Below are 26,265 nucleotides of genomic sequence, written 5' to 3' on the forward strand. Positions count from 1 at the left end.
AAATGTAAGCCTGGACCCATGAGTCCAAGAGTCTGCAATGGCAACCCTACTCTCCAGCCTCTTCTAAGTGATTCTTGAGAGAAGAGTCAGTAGGCTTTGGGGTCAGGAAGGACTGAGTCTGGATCTAAGCTTCATCACATGCCGCTTGGTGTGTACAGAAACTTGCACAAATGTGTTAGACCTTCTGAGCCTCCGTTTTCCCATCTGTAAAATGAAAGAATAGTAATACTTCTTGGAGTTTTCAAGCACAGAATGAAATAGCAACTATGACAAGTGTTTCGAATGTGTTAAGCATACAGTGAATATTAATTTCCTTCTTTCCTCCCAGAGAATATTGACTCTGTAAAGACAGAATAAATAATAAAGTTTGGCAGTTGAAGCCGGGAAGAGCACAGCATTCTGGGTATTGCTTGGTGCTGTTTCCTGAGGATGGCAGAAGCAGCCTACAGGTCACCTTTTATCCTGGGTATGCTGTAGTAACTGGACTCGATTCTTTAATGTTTAAATAGTGCCTGCTTTCCCTTAGCTGGCATGAGGGTTAGACCTCCCATTAGTGTGTTTGTTTATTTATTTTTAATTTCACTAGCAATGCGTGAAAGCATTCTCAAGGGAAAAAAGCAAAATCAAACAAGATAGGATAAAATGAGAATGCCCCTGGGCCAGCCTCAGAAAGCCTAACCCCGTCCCAAAGGTAAAAACAGTGTCGCATGTCCGTTCAGACCAAAAGGAAAAACTTATTCACATGCATATGTGTATATATAGAAAGGCATAGATTTATTTTGTGATTTTAAATATAACATGTACCCCTACTTCTACTATTTTGCACTTGGCTGTTTGTTTCTTTGTTAGTTTAAAATGCTCTGAAGATCTTTTCTTGTCATTATGTAGAGCCCTATCCCATATCTTCTACCACTGCAGTGCGTTCCATAAACCTCCCACTAGAATGTAAGTTCAGTAAAGAGATGTCTTTTTAATTCCTTTAGCCCTTAAGCCTCCCTCTAGCATTACCTGTCACATCATGGGTGTTTTACTACTCAGTTAACAATTACAAACATTCCTTAAATGATTCAATGAATTAATATGGCTATACCATATTTCTTTTTAAACATTCCCCTACTAATGGACATTCAGGTTATTTCTTTTTTTCAAAATTCCTATTTCAAACAACACTGCGGTGAACATCCTTATGTTTACCTTATTGTGCACACATGCGTGGATTTCTCTAGCATGGGTCTTAGAAGTGGAATTGCTGGGGCCAAGGAGAGTTCTTTTTTTTCAAACATTGATCAATACTACCAAAAATATCTTCCAAAGACCGTGGTGCCAGTCTATAGACCTACTAATAATATCTTTACTTAGGTGCATGTTTCCAAAATAATATGTTCCAAAATAATCATAACTGTAGCCCTTTTCTGTTTTGATTTCAAGGAAGAAGGAAGAAAGATGATCATTAGAAATAAGGGGAGGTACAGAAATTTATTCGTTCATTCATTTTTCTAATAGGTGATTCCATTCTAGGTCTTGTTCTAAATGCTGGTCACATAACGATAAATGAGACCTGCTATAAACTCTGGAAGATTTCATAGTCTGGACTTAATACTTAAATACTTAATTCTTAAAATGCAATAGTATAAAAAGACATGTCAACTAAATGCAGGGTGGGATCCTGGATTTGATTCTGGACCAGAAAAAACAATAGCCATAATGAAAAATAGTGGGACATTTGATGAAATTCACATGTGGTCAATGGATTAGATAATTTTCTATTGATATTCAATTTCCTGATTTAGATCATTGAACTGTGGTCGTGTAAGAGAATGTTCTTGTTCTTAGGAAGTACACATTGAAGTGTTTAAGGGTAAATACACATGATTTCTCCAACCGACTCTTAAAAGTTTCAAAAAATTGTGCCTTCATAACTCAGAGCTTTCCAGTGGAACTTCCCGCAGTGATGCAAACGTTCTATATCTGCTCTGACAATATGAGAGCTGAGAGCCACACGTGACTTACAAAGCACTTGGAACATGCTAATGCAACTGAGGAACTGAACGATTAATTTCATTCAGCGTAAACTGAAATAGCCACATGCAGCTACCATATTGGTTGGACAGCACAGACAGAAACACACAGAGAAGGAAAGAATAATAAAACAAATGAGACCAAATGGAAAGAATTAGTGAATCTGTATAAAGAGTATGTGGAAATTCTTTGGATTATTCTTATAATTTGTCTTTAGGTTTGAATTATATATTTTTAATTACATAATAAATGCAACATTATGTCAGAGAAATTCAAATTAAAATATCACTGAGATATATTTTATTACAGTTAAATTGTCACAAATAAATGAAATTATACTATCCAGGAGCCACAAAAAGGACACATTCAGACAGTACCGTTGGGCATACAATCCAGCCTTTTAGAATGTATTCTACAGAAATACTTGCGACAATACATTAGAAAATGTATAAGGACGTTCATTGAGCTTTGCTTGTAATACCAAGAAATTGGAGATGGTATGTGTTCAACAACAGGAGAATGGTTAAATATATTCTGCTTTGTTCTTACTTCGAATTACCATAATGCTCTTCACCAGATTGAAGTAAATCTTTATGTACTGACATGCACGGTGTGCAAGATAGACTGTTAGGTGGGAAAAAAAACAATTTGCCGAACAAAATGTTTAGTACAGTTGTATTTTTGTAATAAAAACACTAAAACTACACATGTACACACATGCGTGCAGGCACGCACATGCACACACTGACATTTATAAGTACATAGGAAAAAGTTTGGAGCAATACACATGAAACAGTTACCAGACCATTCTCCAGAAATTCCTCAAGTCCTATGGAAAGACCACCCAGCTCCAACCCTCGAGTCCTCGGGCTGGCTGTGGAGGGTCCTCTCCAAGATGCCTTGTGCTGTAACAACAGAGGTCCCTCTGGCCAGCCAACATTCTCAGGCTGGTGCCTATCAGCTTGTTAGCAGCACCACCCAAGCTCCTGGAGATGCCCCCTAACATGGCCCGCCACGTCCAGGCCCACACAGTGCCCTTCCCCACAGCCCCGCAGGCAGGCAGGGCCATTACTGAGCTCCAATGAGAGAGTGTTTATTATTGTTGTCGGTTTGATGCTGATCCCAAAAGGACCTAATCAACAGGTAATAAGACCTCATGGGAATGATTAGAAACCTCAACTTTAACCCTGTTAAAACCACAGCAGAGAAAGCCAGAGTCATGCAGTACTGTGCCTCTCACTCTACGGGGGCTGATGGGGCGGAGACAGAGGGAGAAGTGGAGGGAGAGCCAGAGAGATACTGGTGGGTATGCTCAGGGGTGGGCTGAGGCAGGAGGGTGGGCAGATATCCAAAATTAAGTCTTCCTGATAACATACATCATCTCATCATCGTTATGCTGAACTAAAGAGCCATGCTAGGTATATGAGGTACGAAAATGTATAAGCCATGGTCCTGCCCCCAAGATGCTCACAGACCTGGGAGTAAAGACTTGCAATACAATAGGAACTATACGACAGAATAGGTTTGTTCAGAGCACAAGGGTGGTATAGAGGAGGGAATCATCAACTTTGTTGGGTGAATCAGGGAAGACAAATCCACTAGTAAAGTGATGTCTTGTAGTATGTAAACGTGACACCATCTGTTGACTGGGCATAAAGGGCTTACATTTAGACACTGGCTTCTAACATGGATCTTCTTTTGTCCTTGAAGCTGCCTTAAGTTCTTTTCTTCTTTCTTAATAAGGTTGGCTATAAAGAAATAAAACTAAATAGTAATTAATTTTAAAATACATACTTAAATGCTTGCTTTTTGATGTTGCAAGCAACTCACCTGCCAATCAGTTTGATGGAAAGTTAGTCCCATCCATTAGCCTAATAAGATAACAGTGTCATGACCCATTTCACCTTACCCACATAGCAACCAAGTGCATCGTTACATAATTATCACATGAGAACACCCTTGGAACTGGACCGACTAACTGCACACAGGCACATCGTCATCATTGTTGATGGTTGATAAATGTTTTGATTACTTAAACTTTCCAAAGCAGGGCCTATGCGATGAATGATGGAGACAGGAGACAACGTTACATCTGCAAAGGCCAAATTCCCCCTGTTTTTTCCAACCTGCACACAATTGCAATAGCTTCTCTTCTTGTTGCACAAGATTTTGCATTTTGCATAAAAGTATCCACAAATGTCATATCAGCGTGGTGGATGGATTTGACCAGGCCTGATAGATGGATTTGATCTGGGCTAAGAGCACCATAAGAACAGTGAAATTGGAAAGCAGCATGGCAGCCATCTCGCTGCTCAATTTTTTATAGCCTTTGAAGAGTATCACCCTTAGAGGAGAATCTGTACATTTGTAACTTGCTTAGTCTTGGTTTCTCATTCTGCTAAAACAGAAGTTTTAGAAACCATACAATAAACTGACACCATACAACAGTGTATGTTTAATCTTCTCAGAGGTGGTAAAGAACTTCAACTTCATTAAATAAAAAGACATGTAAAATGACACAGATTCTTATTTTATAAACATTCATTCAGTCCCCTAGCACCTGGCATTGGATGTGGGAAAAAAGATCAAGGCAAGGTTCTTGCCCTTAGAAAGCTTGCATTCTAATCGAAAGAAACAGATAATCGGAACATGATGGGAAAGGCCGGGCAGTAGCAGAAGCTCAGGAAACTAAGAAGAGAAACCCCAAACATGGCTTGGAGGACAAAGGTCTGGGAAGGCTTCAGAGGGACATGTGAACTGGGTTTTGGATGATGGAGAAGATTCCTCCAGTGTTCCAGGCAGAAGGGACTGAGTGTGCAAACACACAGAGGTGGGAGATGGGAGATTAGTGTGCATACAGCAGAGTGGGGAGATGTGAGGGGTCATAAGGAAGCCTGGATCTAAAGGAGTCTGAATCTAAAGGACTTAGAAGGCCATGAGAAAAATATTTGACCTAGAAGACCATGAAAGTGTTATATTCTCATTGTCTCTCCCTCTCTCTCTCTCTCTCTCTCTCTCTGTCTGTCTTTCTCTCAGAATTAACAAATAGAAATTGACTGTTTACAAAAAGCGGCCCAGGATATATTTATATAAGAATCCATGTCATCAAGCACAATGAATGGTGTCTGGGTACAATGAGCTGATGCCTTGTGGTCCCCTTCCTTCTGCAGGACACATGCATCAATTCTCATGTGCTCTCAAAATGGTCCAGTGACAGAAATAGTCAACAGGTTCCTGCCTTCAGGGAGCTCATGGTCAAGTGAGGGACAGATTTGCATTTGATCACTCAACAGTGCGATGACAGAAGCAAACATAAAATGCTGTGGGAGCATTTGGAACAGAGGGCAGGGTTGAATGGCGGTCAAGGAAGGCTTCCCGAAGTGACACTTGAGCCGTGAGTTGAAAGTGGACTAGGAATTACCCAAGTGAAGAGGATTCAGTTTGGTCTACACCTGAAGTCAATAGTTGCCCAGAAGGGGTTGTTTTGTTTTCTAGAGATCCTGTTTGTTTTCATTACTTTTGTATATGTTAGCCTATGAACTATCAGCCAGCCTGTCTTAATTGGTGAGCACCTTTCCAGAGTCTCTCAGAAAGAAAACATTCTCATCTCTTCACTGAGAGATTTGCCCAAATGGTCATATTTGAATCAATAGATAGCACCTAATTCCAGAGTACACAGACTAAACATATTATTTTACCTAGTTCTTGTGCAATGGTCTTAATGGATGACCTAGTATTCCAGGTAGAATCAGGTGCATTTCATAACCTAACCAATCAATTTACTTTATCCCAAAGAGACTTGGCCAGCTCTTCCTCTGAGGCCACCATCACCAAATGTTCCCTGAGAAGCCATGAGCCACGAGACAAGGAGTTAGACAACAGGCGTCAGAATACTGCAGTTAGCTTGGGATTTTGGCCAAATTACCAAACTCTTTTTGTCTTGATTTCTACATCTTTCTCAGAGTATCAGCCAGAACAACCAACAACTCTAGTTTAGTCCGAGATCCAGGAAGATGATCCTATGTAAAATACTGTTGTAAAGCAGTTTACAAATAAAAGATGTTTTCATTTCATTAAACCCAGGAAACATTCACCAAACTCAGAATTTTTCAGGCACTGCGATTGAGATAGAAAGAGGCATGAGACATGATCCCCACCCCGAGGAGTTCAGGGACTCACAGGAGAGTTCGGATACGAAAATAAATAAACTATAATTCAGTGTGAAAGTGCTGAAATGGGGGAGGTTCAAAGACTGTGCAAATATGGATGAAGAAGTAATTAATTCCCAGTAATTAATTAACAAATGAAAAATGTGAATTTAAAAAATAATGTCACCCTAAGTTAATACTTTACTTTGAATGGTAATTTTTGTTGTGGGTTTTTTGTTTGTTTGTTTGTTTGTTTTGTGTGTGTGTGTGTGTGTGTCTGTCACACATAATTCCCAGTCTGACACATATTTTTCTGAGTACCTGTCATGGGCCAGGACTCTTCTAGAATACAAGCAGTGTGGCGGAGTCATCCGTCCGCTATCGACCTTTTCGTTCCTTCTCTGCTCATTAGTCCAGCTCTCAGAAGTTAGGAAAAGGAGAGGAAAATAAACTAAATGAAACTCAATCAAAATTGTCTACTTGCTGATGGTTTTAGTGAGCAGTTTGTGGGTGGAGTCCTTGAAATTGTCGACAGTAGGACCTAAGGCTTCTTCCCAAGTGCTCTTCATCTGAACTGTCCTTGCCCCCACCCTCATGTGTAACGGGCTGTTTACTATGGTGAGATGGTGACCGTGAGAATAGCATCTCGAGTCTTCAAGACAGTGTTCCCAGGGAAGAGAATTCCACTGAGACGGCCCCAATAGCTAGAAGCAGGAGTTCCATTGGGATGATACCAAGGCATGGCAGGAGCTAATGGCAGACTGAGGGACCCAAATCAAGATGAGCATGTGACCTCTTCCTGCTCCCTCCCTAGCTCCACCCCACGTCTGCTTCTACTCAGAACACGACACACGAAGGTCTCCCTTCCATATTTCCAAATAATGTTGTTTTTAAGAGCCTAGATGTCTGGTGTGTGACCAAAAAAAAAAAAAAACACAACAAAAATTACTATTCAAAGTAACGTACTATTTTAGGGTGACATTATTTTTTAAATTCACATTTTTCATTTGTTATAACATGTAGCAGTTCTGTGAACACATAGATAAGAGGATACAATAGATATTTGACAGTGTAGTTCTCAGAATATTTGCATATCCAAGAGATTATTTCAGCAAGTATACTTAGACTGACCCTATTAACCATTCACAATATTTTGTCTTGAATCCAATTCACACTCTATAGACATGTCCAATTCACATTTCAGCTCTTACGCTGTTTTTCCCCTTTAGACTTTATATTAGGAAATAAATCCATAACATCAAATTTCATGACAACATCTGCTCTGGCTGACATGATTGAAACAGAATTTCACTCATGCCAGGTTATACTGTTTCTTAATTTGTTCTTTATCATACCTGAGAAGTATCCTGTTTTATCAAGTCCAATTTAACTAACGGAAGCTACCGGTGCAGAATTCACAGCCCCCACGAGCGCTGGTGATCCCGAAAGGTGACTACGAGACACCTTCTAAGGCAACACTGTTGACAGGATGGCACGAGAGTGATTCCCGGGCATGGGTGGCTTTGCCACTTGTGCCCAGGCCAGCTCTGCCGAGATAGCAAGAAGAGCATCCAAGATCAAGGTAGATAGTGTATGTAATGTGCAGTGACCTTTTATGACAAAAAAAAAATGCGATGTTCAAAAAATATTAGTCCCCGTATGTCGGAGACTCAGATCCTCATCCATCACTCTGTATAACAGCAGTATTCCCAATAGCCAGAAGGTATAAAGAACCGAATGTCCATCAACAGATGAATGGATAAAGAGAATGTGGTATATTCACAAAGAATATGATTCAGCTCTAAAAAGGGTTGCAGTTCTGAGACATGCCACAGTGTGGGTGAACCTTGGAAACGTTACACTGATATAAGCCAGACACAAAAAGACAAATTTTGTATGATTCTGTTATATGAAATATCCAGAATAGTCAAATCCATGGAGACAGAAAGTAGATTAGAGGTTTGCAAGGGCTGGGAGCAGAAGGACATGGAAAGTTTGTGCTTAATTGGTACAGTTTCTGTTTGGGGTGATGAAAAATTTTGTAAATGGGGTAAGAGTTACGCAGCATTGTAACTGCGATTAACATTATATAATAAAATTTTTTACATAGAATTTACATATTTATATTTACATACATTCCAGTAAATCCTAAAACCAGAAAACCGAAATTAAAAATAAAAAAAGAAACAGCTGTAAGTGGGAATTTAAAGAAACCGAAGGTAGAAAAGACAGCAAGCGGCCATCTCGCAGAGCGACTCAGTTCCAACTGTTCCTGAAAGCTATACCCGTATTATCTTCCTCTTACTTGCACTTTCCCTGTAGTTGTTCATAGCACATACTCGTGGCTGCATTTCAAGACCTCACCTCTAAGTCTGGGCTGATGACGCCCGTCTCCTCTGGCTGAGTTCCCCTCGGTGCCAACACACCTGACGTGAGACGAGGCTCCAGTAGCACGCTTGCTCCCGATCACTCTTCTGCCTTGAAGAGGAGTTTCAACATGACGTCACATTCCCTGCCTCCTCCCAGCCCTGCTTCCTTTTCACTGTCGGAATGTCAGCTTCACCTACTACACATGCTAGGAATTCTGTTTTCACTGGTTTAAAAACGTGAAGAGAACTGTAAGCAAGTCTCAGGAATGTAGGGCAGTCTAGTGAGCTCCCGGGCCGTGGAAGACCTGCCCACTTCTCAGCCTCCAGCTCCTACTTGCTGTCATAAGGAGGAAAAGCTACTTTCTGGAAGCATTATAGGAGCCCAGAGCCAGCGCAGGCGGCAGGAGCAGGCGGCAGGAGCAGGCGGCAAGCAGTAAAGTTTCCAGAACCCCAGGGGATATAATCATAGTCTCCGACCAGGTGCTGGGAGTAAGACTTGTGGCTTCCAACCTTCTTGGCCCAAGGCCAGATTTTCCAGGCCTCCCTCCACCCTTCAGCTTCTTCCCATCATCTTTCCAACCAGAAGCTTGTTAACTGTTTTCCTGTGCTTTTATTCAGATTTCAAGGCACCCTCTGTGTGTTAAACTTCAAAGAAAGTTTGCTGCAGTGAGTGCGATGCTGTAACAAGTGGAAGCTCCAAACAGCTCTGTTGAAAACGGTTTTGTTAAAATGAATGGGCTTGGGACTCGCCCCCACCCCCATCCCCCACCGAACCCTTTTCTTTCAAATGAAATTGCATTTGTGTCTGGACTAAGTTGCCCGATATCAATCCTGAAATTTTTAAAGATGAAAAGCAGAACAGCCACACCATATTTAAAATGTGAAATGATTACAAAATGGCACCATGCCAATGTTTATGAATCATTGAATATGATCATAAAATCATAAAAAATAATCACCAAAAGGTAAATAAATTACCCAGCTTACTGCTTATTTTCACGTAGGGTCTGACACAAAAGCTGCAGCCATGAATGATTTATACCTGTTTTAACAATAACACTCATTTTACTGAAAGATGGTCAGCACTTGGGCTGCTGTGGGCAACATGCCAGTTGTCGAAAGGTTAATGTTTCAGCAGCAATACATTAAATTATGAATAATACTGGTCCCAAAATGGAAGGTTATTAGCTCAGTAGGCTTAATTAGCCCAGCTAGAACTTTGCCATCAAGTAGCAGTGCCCATTACTGCAGTCCTCGCGATGATGGGGGATGGCAGCATTGGGATTCTGGTGCCAGAAGCAGGGGCAGGTAGAGGCAGGAGGGGTGTGGGGTGTGTCCTTTATTTTCTTTTCATCCAGTGTAACATTACGAGAAGCATCTCAGAAGCTGGTTTTCAGGATTTTGAACACTCCCGTGATTTAGCTGCAAAGACTTCCCAGAAAGAAAGAGAAGATATTTGGGAGGGGCCTGGTACTTACTGTCGTCGGCCCACCTTGATCTCCTTCCACATCCGCGTGTTGCTTCTTAGCTTGGGACCTACCAAAGTAACTTAAGTACCATTCAGAGGCCGGGCCAATCCATCAGCACTCATCCAACACAGCCATTTATTGAAAAGCTACTAGGTACCAGGCACATACAAGTAGTTAACAAGACAACCACGTTTTTAGATCTAACGGAGGGGGCAGCCCTTAAACAACCAATTAGTGCACTAATGACAGCCACATGACTGTTATGGAGGGGAGGTTTAAATCCCGCACTTGGACTGGGGTCAAGGTCAGGGCTCTTGGAAAGGGCTTTCTGGAGGAAGTGCCATTTGCTCTGATCGCTAAAGGGTGAGTAGGAATTATCTAGGTGAATCTCCAGGAAATTCTCTTCCAGCCAGGGGATATCTAAGCCATGCCTGAGTCTCCAGAAAGAATGGTGCTAGAAAGATGCAGGCATTGCTTAAAATGGGGATCGGGAGAGCATTTGCCTGCCAGGGCCATAAGGATGCTGTTGAGCGCCTAGCTTGTATGAGTACATGGGCTTGTGTGTGTGTGCGTGTGAGCGCGAGTGTGTCCACACCTGGCCCCACGACCACCCCCCTTCCTCACCCCACCCTGGCTTTGCCCTGCCACGTGCTCCAGTTTAAAACGCGAAGTTTACAGCGAGGAGCAGGGCCGGGACTCGCCCGTGCCGGGCCTTGCCGGCTGCATCGCACTGTCTGCACCACTGCCCAGCTCTACTTAGTACTATTAGTAGCTTGTTTTTCTAAGCCCTAAAATTCATTTTCTTTTCCCGCCTCGCTTCCAGAAAAATAAATAAAAGTGAACACATCACTCATTTAAGACGAGGAATGGAATTTAGGTTGCGTTTTTCTTTCTATTTTTATGATTAGTTAGAATTTTCCTGGGAACACCGCCAGGAGGGCATTATGGTGAGATAATGTCCTGTATTTAATCAGTGCTGCAATGGCGAACTGCGTTCTGTGGGGAGAAGCAGAGTTAACGCACCCTCTCTGTCTCGTCTGTTTTCAGGATACGACAGGTTAGCCCGAGATGAGGACAAGGCTGAGAGGTGGCAGGGCTCCAAGCTCGTGCGCTGGCCCGTGGGTGGACAGGATGCAGCCGTGACGCCTCGCTGTCTTCATGCAGGACCCATCAGGGCTGAGAGCCCTGCAGCCCCCAAAGGAGCTGAGTGAAAAGGGCCCCCAGACTGACCAAAGCGGCTGACCTTGGCCCTGTATCCAGTGGACATCCCTAGCGTCTTCCTCTGCGGTTTTCAAACGGCTGTTGTCCCGGACGCACTTCTTGCTTTCAAACGTGCATCTCTCCAGTTTGCAACCCAAACACAGTGCGTGCGGGGGGAGCACGCGGCTTCTGAGTGAACCTGGAAGTCGGCAACAGGTAGGACCCGTCAGCTCCTTAAGTCTGCATGTGTCTGGCGCCCAGCGATCCCCAGAACCTCTGCTCGAGGTGACAGTTGGTGATCTGCAGGTTTCAGAGTACTTGTTTTCCGAGATGGCTGGTCTGTCACCGAAGAAGGAAAGAATTCCTGGCCGTGGTAAAATAGAGAAGGATATCTTAGAGAGATGGCTGGGAGATGTCTGGAAGGAAGAAAATGAGCCGGGGGAAAGGAAGGGAGACGGAGGACAGGTGAATGGATGCAGATCGGCCTCTTTCTGCAGTTAGCACCGGCGGCCAGAAAGAGAGGAGCGTGTGGGGCACGCAGAGCCTTTCACGTTTACTGTCGTCCCTATTAAACGTGGCGTCTGCGGGGGCCGTCTGCTCAGGTGAGGGCAGTGCAGAGAACAGGATGCCCCGAGCAACCCATAAATAGCAGGGTGAAGACAAAGTGTTTATTACTTAGCCTCATGAAGCCCATATAAGTGCTCTCCCAGGGTGCAGGAGAGCAAGCGCGTGTGCGAGCTGGCCCGCGTGCGTCCCGGGGCCCGGAGCCCCAGACCCGCTGTGTGCGCTTGGCTTGATTCCGTGAAGGCGGCTGTTTGATGGAACGTACTGGAACAGTTCATAGCCAGCCCAGCCAACCTTGTGTGGAGACAGAGCTTTCTTTTTCTCTTTCCTTTTCCTGTTTGCAATGAGAATGAGGCCTTTCTCTTCTCGGCCCTTTGCTCTCCCCAAAGTTGTCTCACGAGGTCATTGCCAGCTGACAGTCTTCCTTTCACTGCGAGGTTTGGATGGAAACAATGCTCCGTTTTCTGGGGGCCTGGTGAGGCTCTGGGCCTAATCCTGAGCAGGCTGCCCTAAACTTAAATGGGTTATTGTTTTAGTAGGGCTGTGGTTTCTGCAGACAGTTCAGGCTATGTGATGCGAGACTTTATTCTTTTATGTGTGTATCTATATTACTATATAGACACAGACCATCCATACTAAGCAGCAGAATGGGGGATTAAGGTCATTGTGTTTGGTTTCCAGCCACATTTGGCCACTCACTAGCTGGGTGTCCTTGGGCAAGTTATCTACCCTCTCTAGCTGGGCGTCAGCACCCTCAGTGCAGACCAGTCTGTCTCTAAGATACGTTCTAGTTCAAATATTCTTGAACTCCGTGATTGCAAGCTATTATATTGCCTTGTTCAACAATGAGCTTAAAAGCATTTTCTTTGAGTAGCTTCTACATCTACAAAACTGATTTCTGGGAGCAGCACAGAATATGTGCTGAATGTTCTATTGAATCTCCTGAATACGGAATTTATTGGTTTGCCAGGTGAATGGAACAGTAGTGGAAGGTTGTGTTGTCAAGTTCTAGGGTCTTGAAAAATCCTTATAGATGTACTCAGGATTGTCAGCTACAATAGTCTTTGTCAGCAGTGGGTAACATTTTGAGAATTAAGAAGCACTTTCAAAAGTTACATATTGGGAATTTCTGAATGAGGACCCAGCTCTGCAAACTCTTTCATCTGATGTGGAAGATGCGTAGATAAAAGCAATTGACAAGCTAAGCTGGACTCTTTTCGATCATTATGAATAATGATCAAATATGATATCACACTTGAGAGGCCTCTGAGGAAACTGGTAGCAAAGTCCAGCCACTGAGACACTAGGAACTCTCTGGCATAGCTAACCTCAGGCTGGTGCTGGCTGACTCTGCAGAAGCGTCACCAGAACTGTGTTGTGTGCCGGCCTTCCAGGGCGGTAAGTCGCTAGCTAGGCCAAGAAAGAGGGATTCCCTGGGGTTCTGCCAGTAAGTGCCGTGGGAATCACAGCCCTGCAGCCACTGAACTCTATTGCCAACTGCTCTGCAGATCCTTCCGAGGTGGTCTCTGCCTGAATCCCTCATGGAAGAGCCTGACATGCTGTCTGCCTAGTTAGTGGTCTTTACCGCTTTTACAAACTCCCTCCCTACCTTCTTTCCTTCTTTTCCTCTGCAAACATTGATTGAACATACACTATGTGGCAGTCACATAATATAATCTCTATAGTATATAAGTACTCATATACTTAAATGGTTCCTGAACTAAAAGTACTTTCTGCCTTATGAGAACGACATTAAGTAGAAAAATAATTACCAATATCGTTTAAATAGAGTTATGTGCACCGAACTCGGAGAGCAGAGTAGGTAGGAACCGGGGGTCTCAAGAAAATATTTTAGGTAGCTATAGATGCGGGGGCAAGACATTTTCAGCAGGGGAAACACAGCCTGTGTGGGAATCATAGGTAGACATTTTGTGGATCGTGTGTAGGATTTGGGGAGATGAGGTTGGGTGCCACCAACCTCAAAGCAACCACAGCTTGGGTTCAGGAATATGTCTTCAATCTTAAATCCTACAGACAATTCCCCAGATTTGGACACTGTTGAGAGAAATCTCCAAATTTTGCCAGTCATTAATAAAAACTGCGATGGTCATTATTAAATCATCGGTCTCTTGGGGGTCAGTCTCTCAGGTTTTGCTTCTGGCTCTTTCTCACTATACCCTACACCTGCACCTCCACCAGGGAGACTAAGGGGTACGACCCCCTTTTCAGGACTTATGTAGGATCAAGACTCTCCAAAGACTAGCCAGCACTATAGAGATTAGACGATGTTGGTTAAAAGCCCAGGCTTCTCGTGATAAGACAAGCTCCTATTAGTAGTTTTGTCTTCTAAAACTGATGTCTCAGTACCCCTGATCTCCTGAGCCTACGTATTTGACCACCTGGACTTTCAAGACCTACTTGATAATGTTTTAAAAAATCATTTCATTCCCTAGATTTCTGTCTCCACTACCTTCTCTGAGTTGCCATACCTACCTGGTCCCTAAAGCCATGTCTGAGTGTGGAGCCCTAATCCTCATCTGCCCCACCAGTCCTCCCATATTCTTTTCCATGCCTAGATTAGACACTAAGATTTCATTTAGTGTCTAATCTAGGCCATATGTAATCATGGAGATGGTAAGTACAGGTATATGAAATAAGTGAAAGTCTGGCTTGGCTTATAAACATTTTTGTCCCTTACAGCTTTAAATATTTCCTGATCTTTGAACCACATTAAATATCATAATGTATTAGAATTTAGCAACAATAATGTTTATTGCTAGAAGGAGCCCAGACGGACATGAACAAAGTAATCTTGTCCATAAAAGAAAGTGTACGAATGCCACTTGCTTAGAGAGTCTCATGGGATTCTTGTCTGTCATCCTCCATTTTTAATTAGAGCTGTAATCATCTCTCAAGGGGCGTTTGGAAGCTTCATTAAATCTACCAAGTTCCCTATATTATATAAAATTGATGCTGTTTAAAAATCTTAGCCATATCAAAAATAATAGCAAGTTGGGGAAAATGTATCTGTTATCTAGGGACATCAGGTAAGGCAAGTTCCCCTTTCATTCCTATAGGACCCAGACCTTCCTGCAGTCAGCACAAAAACAGCATGCTTTCCAGCTGGTACATGCGTTCCATGCCCACCTCACATTTCTGAGTCCTTATAGTCTCCACTCACATCTCTATAACCTGTTGTTCAGGACCCTTTTATGACCACGAATGTCACTCATTGATGTTTTTTGCCTGATTCTAATGAGCTGGCATCCCTGCATCTGTAGAGAAGTGGGCTGCCCCATGAGTGGAGGTCACCAAGGGCCTTTCCCGTAAGCTATTCCGAGGTCAAACCCGTAGCTCTCGGGAATGTCCCAGAACGGCTCTGCTTCTGTTCAGGTTGCCATCTGAACCAGTCCACTGGGCCGAGCTTCCAGCCATGGTACCCTCGCCTCACCATGGAGCTGCAAAGTATCGTTCAGTGTTTGTCACCTGTAAGTTACCTCACAGACCCACACCAGGCAGTTAGTCACGTGACTCTTTGAGACAGACCAGTCCTTCCAGGGTGGGGTCTGGAAGCATAGCCTTAGACCAGGGGTTCCCAATACTGGCACTTTTTGGATACTTTTTTAATTGAGTTTTGTTTTTGTTTTTTTTTTTATGGAGATAATTACTATTGGCGTTTTGAGCCAGACAGTTCTTTTTAAGTAGAGAGAAGCTGTCCTGTACCTTGTAAGTCATTTAGAAGCACCCTGATCTCTACCTAATAATGCCAGTGGCACCTCTGTGCCAACCAAAAAATATCCCCAGACACTGCCAAATGTTATTGGGTGGAACAGAGACAAAGTCACCCACCAGTTGTAAACCACCACCCTATACCTCATGCAGAGCAGGGATATGGAACTGGAATTATGTGGCTTTTCCAGTAGGAAAATGTTCTGGAGTATTTGCTGAATCTTCTTGGCCCTATCAAAAACAGGAAAGACAAGATGTAGCCGTGAAGAAAGTCACTCGACCCAAGGAAACCACAGGACTTTCCACTATTCATTGATAGTTTTTCATCCTCACTATCTTATACATCAGATAATTACTCAGATATGTTCACAGCTGTGATGTAGAAGGAAGCTAAATTTCCTTGTCCAGCCATCTCATGCCCTATCGATACACTTTATCATCTCAAAAGGTCTCATTCAATTTAAGCCCCTAATAAACATTGTTTGCATGTTATGCTGACTTCAGTGGCTCCAGTAAGCCAAGGTTTTTCAGAAACATTCTTTCTTGTGTCTCATTGGCCATTGCCACAGATTCTAGTAAAGTTGTGATGTTTCAGAAGCTGTGTCATCATTTCCCGGTGCTTCTATCACACTTCATTTCAAAGAATGCCTTTATTCCAACGAGCTCATTTGAATGAGTGGTGACTAAGAGAAACAATTAGGCCTGTGGAGATCTGTCCAGGCGTACCACTTTCTTCGTGCCTAAGAAGCACAGTCTTCCAATATTCACTACAGAGTCTGCTTTCATCTTGCACAAAAAAAAAAAATGAAAGTAAGTGAAAGGGAATAAAATATAAAGTGCATTCATTCAAAGAGAAGTCACTGAGTAGGATATTGTGTGATTTACTATGAGCTATTTAGAGACACATAAGACACAACTTCAGAGTTCCAAATCTCTTTGTCTATTAGTAGAGTTAAAATGTGGACAACATTGATAATACAAGTCAAGCGTCCTCTAACTAACCTAAGCGCCACAGGTGTTCAGAACAAGGTCACAGGAAAAGAAGATGGGTTCTTTACTCTCCAGTCCATTGCCTGGCCACAGAGTCTAGAATGCATTGTAAATGGCCCGTGAGAATGCTTCATTTCCCTCTCTGAGAGGATTGGTACAGACCAGTGGATCAGGGAAATATGGAAGACAAAGAACAGCCGGGCTTTACCGAGGCATTTGGCAACATGACAAATGACAGTTTGTCCATTTATCTCATAGGAAAGAAAGTGAAGTATGAGTTTGTTAGTAATTGGTTGACCGTAGTTGGTGTCAGTGTAGAGGGAGATGTCTGGTACTGTGACATTAAGATTTTGGGTCTTAATCCATGTGTGGTTGTCATGAAGTCATATGATGCAGAGTAAAGAACTCAACAGATTTTGATAGGCTGAGGCAATGCACCAAATCTAACAAGATGAACTGTAATGCAAGAAAATGGAAGGTCTTGTCTTAGATCCAAAAACCCATCTGCACAAACAGAGTGGGAGGGGGCCAGTCTTGGCAACAGATGTTCAGAAAGCATTTTTTTCCAGATTTTGTATGTATTATGAATCATTGGGCTACTTGTTTAAAACGTAGATTCCCAGGTGCTGCCCCCAGATTGTCAGATTCAACAAGTTTGAGGTGGACTCAAGAATCTGCATTTACTAAAGTTTCCTGGGTCATTCTGACATAGAAGCACTGTGGGCCATACTTTGCAAACCTCTGTCTTAGAGGTTTAATAGCAGGAGGATTTAACAATTGTACTGAGCAAAATATAATGAGGAGGTAAGAATGCTGCTCGTGTGCTAGGCAGAGCAGATATAAATAATTTACCTTTAAGCTTGGGCCACAACCCTTTAAGAGACAGTCAAACTAAACAGGGAGGCAAAGGGACTCAGAACTAGGTCATGTAAAGAACAGTTGAGCAAACTGGCAGTGCCTACCTCAGAAAGACCGGAGAGAAAAAGACAGTAGAAAGGTTGTCTGCATCAGGAAATAAAACTCGCTTTGTGTGGCCTCACAAGATGACACTAGAACCAATGGACAAGGGTGGCCAAGGAATCAATTTTGGCTCAAAATAATGACCATCCTTCTCCTAAAGTCGGAGCTGTCCACCAGTCTGGAGGTGTTCAACCATGGACTGGAGAACCTGTTTAAATGATTTTTTTTTTATTTAGGAAGTTGGGTAGCGAATGGAATGGTGGCATGTTAAATGGGTGGTAGGATCCAGGGAAGTTTTGTTTTCAATAGAGTATGTGTAGATTTCCAAATAGAAACGGATTGATTAAAGAAGGATGTGAAAGTGATGGGGCAGGCGCATCGTGGGAACTGGAGCAGGAAGAGAGAAACAAGCGAAGGAACAGGGGATTGGAGGGACCTGGAAGTGTTGGCCTCTAGAACTCAGGGAATATTTGCTTTAGAAGCGAGGCGGAAGAGGAGAAAGGAGGTAATGGTTAAGGATAGAAGGCATTCGATGGTGGAAAACGATATCGTGCAAGGAAGGCACTGTTAGGTGATGCAGTGGGCAAGTTCATGGAAGTTGATTTCAATCATGGTTTCAAAAAACAAAGGGTTAAATCTTTTGCCCAGAGTTAAGAGTGGAATTGGTGAGAAATTGAGGAGTGTGGAAAAAGTGTGGAGCAGCAGCTTTGGGGAATCCATCGAGTCAACAGCCATCCATGCCTGGCTTTTACATTGGAGAACTTTGTATAGGGTGCAGTCCACTCAAGTTCTTTACATCCCCAGCAGTGTTGAACAATCCACAGGCCCATGTGAGAAGAGCAGGTAGCTGGGGATAACCTCAGCTAGGAATCAGCACGGTGAACTGAAGAAAGGATACAGGAACTTAAACTTCAGGCTCACAAAGACTGATAAATACCAAGCTTTGGTTTGTCAAGGGTATTGTGGGTTTTCTGCTTCAGAGCCTGTAAACAAGCATCTATCTCCATTAAACTTAGAAACCCCAAACCCCAGAGATACCCAGAAGTACCCCGAATTTCATTTCGGGGCTGTCACCTTCGTGCTCCCATCCCGGTCATTACAGAGTTGGGGCTGTTCTGACTTTGAGATCACACCTATGCAGTGTATGCTCTGGAAACGTTGGGTTTTTATTAAGCCCTGAGATTTTAGCACATGTGCAGACCCTATGGCCACTGTAATTTACATTAAAAGGTATAAGCAATGAAGTTTTTCATACATTTTCTCCCATTTTTCTCATTTCGTTCTTAGTGGATTTTCAATATGTTTATGGAAAATAATGACTTTCATTTGCATGAGACTTACAAGACTGATAGAATCTGAAAATTTACCATACCTGTCTTTGTCCTTGAATCCATTCGATCTGGAAATTTCTTCAGATGATACACAAATCTGTGGGTCTGTCAAAGTAGAGATCTTAAGTCTTGACCATTTGCTTCCTCATTATTTTTGCATGATCAGCTTTTAAATATTCCATAAATACTGGTAGAAACCCCTTTTTTTAAGAGGAGATTTCTTTCAGGGTAAAAGTTTTTCATAAGGAGATATAATTGGCTAAAAGTGTAGGACAGTAACTTCAGTTTTAAGAACCTGGAAAGACTGAAAAGAACCAGGATTAATACCTCTACTTTTAAAAAGCAAAATGGGAGTTTATAATGTCCTAATCTGGAACTTTTCCTGGAAAAAAATGATCACCAAATCATTTCTAGAATAATCTGTAGTGAATATAGTGTTGGGAACTTATATCACTTGACAGAACAAGTCCCGTCAAACTGATTCATTTCCTTCCATGAAAGAGTAACAAGATTTTAGTAGATTGAGAGGAAATGATAAATGTAATCTATATTTCATTTAGCAAGATGCTTGAACCTGTTCCATCCAACATCTTGGTCAATAAATTCAGTAAATTTGGGGATTGGCATTAGATGTCCAGGGAGCAATGGAGTTCCTATCCTAGATTCCAGATTTAAAAGCACATTCTTTTTGAGAAGCCCAGTGACAGGGGAGAAGTTACTTGATCTGCTTTAAGAGGAAGAAATGATGCTAACTTACTCCAAAAGGATCCTTGAGTCCTGAAAAATTTTTTCGGTGTGTTTGTCATTCATGGTTTTGATTATTCAGATATGCTCAGAAGATCGGCAATGAATGTATATATTTTTATAAAAGAAAATAAATGCTGGCTGCTCACAGTCATTTATATACCCTGATTGTACAATCTTCTGAAAATTCCCCAAGAACTTCCTGACAGAATCAGTTCTCAGGCTTCTCTATCACCAAAGAAGGGGGGAAAAATAAGAGGAAACAATAACTCTGAAAGCAAGTGAGATGTGTGGAAATAAATCTGTCATACTCTGTAATTCCAAAAGGGAAAGATAACTTCTGGAAATTCTATTTCAGCCTAGAAAAGTCTATTGCTACAAATGGTGAGGATATTACATTGACAGTTATTCTTTGGATTTACATATCCCCTCTGCCGCAGGGAGCCCAAGCACCTTAATAACTTGTTGTGTCATTTTTAACTATAAATCTTCACGAGACCCCCTCCTGAGGAAATCTGGTGGGTGCTTGCATTCCTCATATTTCATTAACTTTATGGTTGGAATTAGGTATATCAGATACCTGTATATGGAGAAAGTTTGCCCTTGTAATATATCTTCATCTTATTGCCTCATTTCCCAGTATTAATATATTTAACCCAGAGCTCATTAATACCCGAAAACAATATCTTAGATTTGTTTAAGTCTCTCTAGCTCGTGCAATACTTCCACAATGATTTGATATTCACCCTTTAGACCAGAAGTGCAGACAGGTAACTAGGATCAGGATAATGTTAATCATTTCTGCTGTGTATCGTACACTTGCCAGATACCAGGCATTGTGCTAGACACTTTACATCTACCATCACATTTCATCCTCAAACAACCATGTGGAGTGTGCACTATTATCTCCATTTTACAAGAAGAAAACACTCTCTAAGGATTAAGTGACTTGTTGGAGGCCATTTGGCTCCAAGTGGCAGAGCTGGGACTCCAGCCCAAGTCTTTGGTGACCTTTCCACTCTCTAAGTTTTAAAAAAAGATCTTGATTCTTCCAGTAGTTAAGGAGTTCTTTCATATGTTTATTTACTTTTCTATATGTTTCAATCCCTGGCTTGCAGTCCTTCTTCCTTCATGCCTTGACTGTAAGACTTGTCCATCCTGTGCTACGAGCATCACCTCTCTGATGTCCTTTCCTGAGCAGATTAGGAGGATCTATGCTCTATGTCCCAGCAAAGGACTTTCTGTTCTGCGGCTATTTGCCTTGAGAGAGAGAAGTATTAGCTGACTGACACAAGTGATTGTCCATCTACCTCGTGTTATTGTTATGCCATTTTGGCCCAGCTCACAAGCTTGTTGAGATTGTTTCTTTTAAGAAGTAATTTAAAAAACTAAAGAATCAGATCTCAGAAAAACACTCAGTGAAAGACCTAAACTTTATTCATCCATTCAGTCAGCCAGTCTTTGTTAAGCACATCTCTATGCCCAGAACTCTTTTCACCCTGGAATCATTATTAGCAATTCAGTGCTGTCATCATGGTCATCACCACCACCACCACCATCACCATCATCATCATCATCATCATCATCATCATCATCATCACCATCACCATCACCATCACCATCAACTTTATCATTATCTTCCTCTTCACTGTAAGCACATCACTGAGTACCAATTAGCACTGTGGGCATTTATGGAGATGTGTACTCCATATGGTGCCTATCCTTGGGGAAGCAGGTGGAGTAACTCATAACATGAATACAAATGTATTCATAAATGCGTGTGCATTTCCACATCATCACAGGTATTGAGTAGTGTAACAAATGGATCTTGTCTATGTTATTTTGGTGCCTGGAGAGTTGTAAACTAATCCAGGAAATCTGCCCAGAGAGCTGAATATGAGAAGCAGGGTGGGGTCAGCTCAAATACTGGGCCTCGGACAGGGTCCTCATGAGGATGTGAGCCTGAACTAGACTCAAGGATGGGAAAAGTACTTGACACACACCTTCTTCCAGATCTTGAAAGCTGCCATATTAAAAGACCTAGAACCCTTCTCTGTTCTTTACATAATTCCCAGCCCCCTTTATCAGCTCTCTTCACCATTTTGAGCTTTAGCTTGGCAGACATTGATAACGACTGGATAGTGTAGGATCCATGATAAGGCATCTCTAACCCCCAGTAGGGCGTTTGGAACCTGTGCTCCACCTCACTCTTTTGTACTTTAAAGCAGCCATGGCCCCATAAATATTCATGGCAATGATAATAATGACACTGAAACTCTCAACTCCACTTTATTTGGGTTCTAAAACCACAAAAATCATTTAATTGACCACCAGAGCTACCTGCCTAATTGACAACTCAGAACAGTGAGTCCTTGACCTATAACATTTGGAAGTTTAAAATTAGAACTGGTACAAAATATTTAAAAGGCTCGTAGAAGCTTCTGGATTCGGCATGTCTGAAAATGATTAAGATCCTGACATGCCTAAAGGGACATATCTATAACTGGACCTCCCTCATCAGATGCCCCTGCCAGCTTTGTTCACTGAAAAGATCTCCAGAGGGTAACCCCACATCAGAATTCTCTCTTTACTGGCTTCAAGGGCCATTTTAACAGACACAGTACTGCAAATATTTCTCAAGAAATAGGAATGCATCTGAATACTGAAGACCAGTAGTACTATTTTAATGTTGAAGGTCTCATCTCTAGATATTTCTAAGGTCTTCCAACAGGATGCTATATTTCGGGTTTTCTGTATAACTCAGTGGTAAATATGCCCATTCAAGCGCTTATGTCCTCCTGGTTGAGTCCCAACCTATACGAGTGTTGGGGATTATAAGTTCACTCCTAAGTAATGATTACTTGATCTCATTCTTGCATGACCTTCCTCTATGTCCTTCCACCTCAAGGTCCCACCAGGATATGACAGCGTGGGGTGAGAGGGGGGAGCCAAAGGATGAAAGTCCACCTTCTGCCCTGTGGCCCAAGCGAGCCAGTCTCGGATTCCCAGTTCTTTCACCCTCTGGCCTCACTACCTTGCGGTCCACTTTTGAGGCACTTTCCAGGGACATTGAATCCACCTTTCTGTAAGAATAAATACAGTTCGAGGCTCCCATGTCTTCATTAAACATTTCCTCTAAACTGCATGCTTTGGCTCTGCGCCCATGTGCACCCAGAAAGCTTTCCCAACCCCAGAGCCCTGTCACATAGTTCCGAATATAAATAGCCCTTTGAAGAGGCAGGAAGTACCAGGGCTGAACTCTGCCCTGCTCTGCCCCCAGCTCCCTAGGTCTGGGGCTGGAAGGATGCTAAGAAGTCTCCTCAGCCCCTGACAGAATGAGGAGCAGTGGCAGAGAAAAGCCAGAAGCCAATTTCATGTGCTCCCTTCAAGCAAGGACAAGAGCTCCTGGGACCTATGATCGGGCTGTGGGGAAGGGAGGGCACCACAGCCCGCAAAGGAACTGTGGGGGGAGGGGGGACTGGAAGAGGAAAGGCTGAAAAACAAACAAACAAACAAACAAACAAGGTGTGTTTGACCAAACCCCTAACACCTAAATCTCCAAGTCCACTGGAGCAGGAAATTGAGTGGCTGGACCGGGCAGCCTTGCTATGCCCTCTCCCCACCCTTGGCCTGCTAGTTTTTTGGTGTTTTTTTTTTTTTTTTTCCTTTAGAAATCTCGAATCTATAGAGAAAGAGGAAGTGTATTTTTAAAATAGAGTGAAGACTCACTGGCCACAGATCTGAAAGAGATTGAAGGGGGAAGAAAAGCTGGTTGAAAGAAAAGGAAAAGGCAGCCCAGAAGTGTGTGTGTGTGTGTGTGGCGCGGGGGCGCGCTTCTCTGTGTGTGTGTGTGTGTGTGTGTGTGTGTGTGTGTGTGTGTGTCCCCAAGACAGTCTATGAGACAGCCTACAAGGAAAAAGAAAACAAAGGAAAGTGTGACACGAGAAAGAAATAAGTGGAAGAAGGCGTGAGTGGAGGGGGAGGAAGCGGGCGCGGGCGCGGGAGAGGCGGAGAGGATGGATGCCGGAATGCAGGCAGAGCTGGCTGGGAGGGAGGGAGGGAGGCCGCACATGTGTGAGAGAGAGACAATGATGTCAGCATTTCCTTCTGGGTTGGTCACGTGGCCCTTGCCAGGTAAACAGACTGGAAATAGACTCCATAAAGGCAGCGCCTGCTGGGGGAGGGTGGGAGGCGCTGGCGCTTCACCCTTTCCTCTCCCTGCGTCCTAAACAAGCCGACTTTCATGTTGGCGACAAGGTGGTCTCCGAGTGGAATTGCATTTTTACGAGCCCGGGAATATGACTCAGGGAGGGAAAGCTATTTGCTTTTATAATTAGCTCAAGGAGTTTAGAGACATTTTGATTTTAAAAAAGAATGGAAGTGGGAATGAATGTAAATCTAAGCTCATATGCTGTGAGCGTCCGGGATGGGGGATGGCTTATCCTCACTGGCCTCCTTGGGAAGGTGGTCAGATGGGGTCTAGATTCAGGATGAATTGGAAAGCTGCAGTTTAGAACGGAAGGATCAGATGCTGTTATTATCAACAGTAGGGGGGAAAAATGCTAACAGACTCGAGAAGAATATATTAAAGAAGTTTGATACAGCTCAGTATGTGACCGTGATGCCACAGGGAGGAACTGAGACCTCACAAAAGAGATTAGGTGAAGAAAAGACAAGCCCCTATGACTTTCAAGCAGTTTTTTCCAAAATGATATAAAACAATCCCCAACCAAAACATGGCAGGGGCTCAAGGCATTTTCGAATGGCAAAGTCATGTCTGGAAACTATCTGATAAGCAAAGTGAATGGAACAGGTAATCCTTCCACCTGGAAAACTCCAGAGTCCAAAATGGTGGGAGGTGGGGGCAAGTATGTGGCTCTCTCTTCAAATTCCAGGAAATAGAGCCTTCATCTCTATGATGAAATAGCTTATTTAGGTCATTCTTTGAATAATTTTGAATTGAAAGGATCTACTTTATTTTGATCATAATTTTCTATGTCCTTGTGGAAATCTGGCCAAAGCCTGTAGGAAGGACAGTGACTGACTGTCTTAGTTTTCCAGGGTTTATGGGGGTCCTGGGATGCAGTTTTAAATCTAGGACAGTCCTGGGCAAATTGGGAGCAGTTGGTCACTGTTGTGAGAGGCCCAGTCTAGACAGAAATAACAAGATAACTCACCCCCTACCCTGCTCCACTCATAAAACAAAACACTTTCATTCTAGTTTATTCCTCTCTCCTTATTTCTTTCCGTCAACTTTCCTCCATCCATTTACAGCAGGGACCACCGCGAGACTAATTTGAGTACATGTAACTCTATATATGGACTTAGAGCTGGTAGAACACAGCTAAGTTGAACAGTGGGCTTTATTTGCACCTGAGGATAAAAGGAGGGGATAAAAAACTGTACATCTTTGCAGCTTCTCCCCCACTTTCGCTAATTTGGTGGAGAGAGGGCGAGTCCATCAATGCCACAAGTATACTTTCAGCCCCTGAGTTGAAAGATAGATATTTGATACCCTTCTCCGTTAACAAAATACGTCACTCTGACAAGACTCCCAGCCCGGAGTTATTTTTGCAGCATTATGTAATTGGATTGCCTGGTCAGGAGTACTTCCTTAACAAGGCTTTCAGCAACACTTTCGTGTGGGCCTGGCCAGTCCTGACCAGTCACACACACTGGCTTCAGCCCCAGTCAACCCAGCTAAACGCAAGGAAGAGACATCAGACCCCATCACTGACCTGCCCACTGCATCCCCTTGCTGGAGAGCACCGAAAGGAGCACTTCAGGGCCTGGTGGCACATGCAGAGGCCAGAGTGAGTGGAAGACTCTCCCACAGCCAAATTTCAATATAGACGAAGCAAGCATATTTCTTCAGAGGGGTCCGCAGGCGTGCTGCCACACATACCCTTCCCTGTGCCCCCACAACCAGGAGACCCCAAATCCTGCCATTTGGATGTTGCTGCCCTCTCCCCAGTTTTCTGGATTTCCTCATATTTGTTCATGAGTAACTGGTCACCTGATCATCCCTTCCTGTTAGCCCTGCTGACTCACAGAACTTAGGAACTTGTCTGAGCTTCAGACAATAAGAAAATTTACAAAGGAAAACAAAAAGCCTGCTATGAACTTCCCCTGGTATAGCTAGCACAGGTCTGCTAGTCCAGGAGTGCACTGGGCAATTGCTTCAGGGGTGATGGTATGTTGCTGTCAACTTGGGGAATCGTTTACATTGTAGTATTTCATTGTCATTTCTGTTTTTTGGCCTTTAGAGAACATCCACCATGACTTTCAGTGGTGTGTCTCCCAGCTCTGAATTGCGCTCTGAGTCTCTATCAAAACCAGAGCACCCTTCCCCAGAATATTTTTCTTTCCATTCCCTCAGCCCGTCTGTACTGTATATCTCTTTTATTTTCTCTTGTGTCCTTGGTTCTCTTGACCTTGACCCCAGACAGACAGTGTAATAGAAATCGCTTTAAAGCCAGATGGATCTGGGTTCGAATTCAAGATAAGCCACTTCATAGCTGTGCGATCTTAATCTCCTGGTCTGACGTAAGACTAATAATACCAGGTTCCCAGGGCCACTGGGAGAATTAAATGTAACTACATGTAAATTACATGCAGGTGTCAGGGAACTAACACATAGTAGGTGCTCAACAAATGTTGGGCCTTCAGGAAGGAAGGGAGGGAGGAAGAGAAAAGGGTCATTTTGCCAGACTCCTAAGAGCTAACGCCCATCCTCTTTACT

At 43.1% G+C, this 26,265-nt stretch overlaps 1 long non-coding RNA gene across 1 annotated transcript; it reads right to left on the reverse strand.

Annotated features, from left to right (window-relative positions):
• Window positions 1–10,877: 10,877 nt before the first annotated feature.
• On the reverse strand, window positions 10,878–26,261 carry LOC107195518. Its single transcript, XR_001516693.2, has 3 exons — window positions 25,262–26,261; window positions 18,821–18,884; window positions 10,878–16,284 (listed from the first exon to the last, which is right to left on the reverse strand). It is a non-coding gene; the product is annotated as an uncharacterized LOC107195518 (long non-coding RNA).
• Between the last annotated feature and the right edge of the window lie 4 nt (window positions 26,262–26,265).

Source organism: Pteropus alecto, unplaced genomic scaffold, assembly GCF_000325575.1.
Source record: "Pteropus alecto unplaced genomic scaffold, ASM32557v1 scaffold42, whole genome shotgun sequence".
NCBI classification, from domain to species: domain Eukaryota; kingdom Metazoa; phylum Chordata; class Mammalia; order Chiroptera; family Pteropodidae; genus Pteropus; species Pteropus alecto.